Genomic DNA, 3,886 nt, shown 5'->3' with positions numbered 1-3,886 from the left:
TATATCAGTTTGAAGCCCCTATCTAGATTTTATATCACTAATAGAAAAAAAATTCTTGAGTTCTTACTATATTTTTGAGGTTAATCTATAATTTCAAATTTCTTAAGAAGAAACAATTAAAAAAATACTTTTTTTTTAAATAATTGATTGACTAACTAAATTGGCAAAAAGAGATACATTTTTTTAAATTCTTTAAATAGAAAACTTTGTGTATATTTAATGCAATGTGCTTGAATTAAGATGATCATGGGGAGTTAATCAAAGCTAATTTCTGTGTTGTTCAACACTCATTTTCATTTTATTGTGAATTAGTTGACAATCAGTAAGTTAATATTTCAAAATTAATTTGAATTACCTTATTTGGCGTCTTACCTTTAATTAGTCATCCAGAAAACCAAACTATTTCTCATAATTCTTGTTGCAAATAGACATGACTTCCATTTCACCTTGCTCTATAAAAACATCAGCCAGCACATGCTTTTTTGTTGCATGTGACTCATGGATTAGTAAAATATTTTTTCCTGCTGAATCCTTGTTTTCACGACCACGTCGATCAGAAAATGAGGCAAATGCATCAAACTACTGATGTAGCTGCAGAATCATTCAGTTCTTTTGGCAGAACAAAAGACAAATAAGGGAAGGGACAGAGGGCTGGGGTAAGTGAAGAATGAGGTCTGTGTGACAAGAAGAAAATCCACTGTAGGTATCTTTTATTCCTCTGGCTTCCCAAACATAGAAGCTTCTTGAAATATTAATTATTCATTCAGAGAGTTTCGTGTTTTCCCATCCTTCTCATCCTGGGGATGACTTGTTCCTGAACCTCACCTCTCGTCACCACAACTCTGTCCTGGGGAAGTTTATGTGATCCCAATGGCGTGTCTCGTGGATGCTTTTGTGTCTCTGACGGAAATATTTCGGGGTCACAGTGTGATAATACGTTTTCTTAATGTTTTGTGTATAAAACCCAGGGACAGAGTTTTCCTGTGTTACTGCAGAAAAAAAGGGCCACAGAAAGTCCGAGAAAGGGAAGAGAAAACTATTCCTGAATGCTGTAATAAATTTCAAATAATTAAAGTGGACAAGTCACGCGAGAATGAATGTGAAAACCCGTAAAATAGCATAAGAAAATGAAAGGTTCTCCCCATAATTATTCTTCTTGAGACCCCTTACCCTACCCCCCATCACACTTCCTCGACACTCCCTCTTCTTCCTCCAAACCATTTACCTTTTAATTAGATTTTTCGGGCATTTTTACACTTTCACACTGGATGTCAAGAATTTGCTGTACAAAACATTCTGCATTACAGAACATTTTGTAGCTTTCACAACTGGTTTTTCAAAATTTTAAAGATCAAGTTTCAAGTAAAAGGATATTATTTGTTTTTCAATGAATTTGATTCATATGCTGCCTAATGCCTATTAATCTTTTAATTTTTTCCTTCTTGTATTTATTAGAACAGGGGCCTCTCGATATTTTATTTTTCCATACGTTTTTGCATAGAAGCACTGAAGACTATTGGCAAGTTTTTTCCTAAAGAGAATTGACTTATCAGCCTGATATATTTCGAAATCGTGCACTAAAAACCATATAAAAACACATATATCATAATGTTCGCCGAAGTGATATAAGAACTACAAGCAAATTTGTTTTAGTCGCGGTGCAATAGCTGCAAAATTTTTACAGGGAGAAGTGGAAAATAGCTTCACTTTTTATTAGGCTTGATGGGCCCCTGTATTAGAAAGTAAAAATCTTTAAATATCCCTGTAGATAAAAATTTCTTTAGTTTGTTTTCATACAAAGCTCCATACAAAGTGCTTAAATTTATGCCTTAGACACACTTGCGACTTAAGCTGAAAAACGGCTTAACGTAATTATAATTAAAATAATGATAAGATTACATTTCCATCAGTTTTTGACTAACTCGTCTCTCGGCTTAAGTCAAGAAACGATTTTGTTAGTGGGAAACTGATGGGAACGTAGTCTAATCATACTGTGATTATAATTACATTAAACAAGCGTCTGGCAAGTTGGCCTTTTTATATGGAGCTATTTGAAGCCAATTCCTAAATTGATTTCGGACTCAGCTCACAGTGCTCCAAGGAAAAATTTATTGAAACAAAAATTTAGTATATTTATCCCTCCATACGGAAAGGTATCTTATAATACGGAAAAACTTTTCACTTTTTAAATATTTAGCATAAATATCACGAGTGCAGAAAAATTCCCATACGCATTTGTATGTGAAAGTAAGAAATTGGCTTCAACTTTGAAGACCACTCGCCGGGGACTAGACATTGAGCAGTCTCTTAGTTTAAGTCATAAATGTGTCTATAGGGCATTAGTAAGGCTTAGAGGCTACATATCTAAAGCATTTTCGCACACTGAGAAAAAAAATAGGGTGCGAGTAACTTTTTTTCCTCAGAACTTTAACACTTTTTATGTGTAAAAATATATCAACATTTTTTAATGTTAATTTTACACCTCTTTAAGTGTAAAATTAACATGAAAAAGGATTATTTTAACCCCTAATATACCTAAAAAGGGTAATATTTACACCGATCTTGGATCAATCACTGAGAAAAAAAGAGGGCGTGATTGACTTTTTTTCCTCATAACTTTATCACTTTTTAGGTGTAAAAATATATCAACATTTTTTAATGTTAATTTTACACTTTTTTAAGGGTAAAATTAACATTTTCGGAATGTTATTTTAACTTTTTCGGATTTCTCTCACAGTGTATTATTTGTCGAGACTATTCACTCAATTTTGAGTTTGAAGGGCTTAAAGTTAAATATTAAATTTAGAGATTTACCGTTCAAAAGATTTATTTCAGAATTCAGTGGTAAATTCATAAAAATTATCAGACTGCTTAACTCATAAGAAAACTGTCATTCTTACGAGTTCGAGCATTATTCGTAGATTTTTACACTCCTTTTTTATTTTTTTTAGTTTTTTTTTAGTTTTTTTTATTTTTTAGTTTTTTTAGTTTTTCTTTTTTTTAGTTTCGCAATTCACAATCGGTTTTAACCAATTTTGTAATTTACTAGAAAAATGTTAAAATAGTCTAGAAGTTACATAAATTTTTATAAAATTTATTATTGGTCCAGAACTGCTCCGTAACTGGCCGGATCCAATCCAGACTTATCTAAAGTACAGCGGTTAAGAAATATAGTCTGTACGGCTGATTAACTTTTGACCCTATTGACCGTGAAAAACCTTTACTAGGAAAATTCAGAGACATCTTCATACATTAGGGTCCGTGATGCAATTGGTAAGAGTATCACAATTGTGAGTTCGAATCCCGTCCGGTGCAAATGACTGAAGCAGGCGGGTGCCATTAGTTCTGAAAAATGCGACCGGTTTTAGTGTAATTTCTTCCCTGTTTTCGTACACATTTCACAAGATATCTCCAAAACTACGTAGGTTGCCAATTTAGGGTTTTCGGTTGCCCATTCCATATTAAATTGGCTTTTATCTTGTATTAGTATTTTTTGCTAATTCATTCTACAATGAGAGAAAACAGCTAATAAACTCAAACGATTTTTCGGCTCGCTAGAAACATATGGGAAACATAGGAAATGCCATGCCCCTGGATTGAAGCGTCTGAAGGGACATATTTCTCAAACACATTGTAAAATCGAATAAAAATTATAAACTGAACAATGTACAAAATGTCAATACAAGTCTGGTACATCAAAATAAATAAATAAATAATAAATATTTATAAAGATGTACAAAATATGACCTTAGACAATCTTCAAAATACGTCTGGGAATGAAAATATATTTTAGCAATAAAAAAGTCTATGATATTGCCTCAAATTACACTCTGTTAGCAACGAATCCGAGACATACCATACAACAGGAAATTTATTAATTTCCTCC

This window comes from Phlebotomus papatasi, chromosome 2 (assembly GCF_024763615.1).
Source record: "Phlebotomus papatasi isolate M1 chromosome 2, Ppap_2.1, whole genome shotgun sequence".
Taxonomy (NCBI): Eukaryota; Metazoa; Arthropoda; class Insecta; order Diptera; family Psychodidae; genus Phlebotomus; species Phlebotomus papatasi.
Note: the sequence above shows the minus strand (reverse complement) of the source record.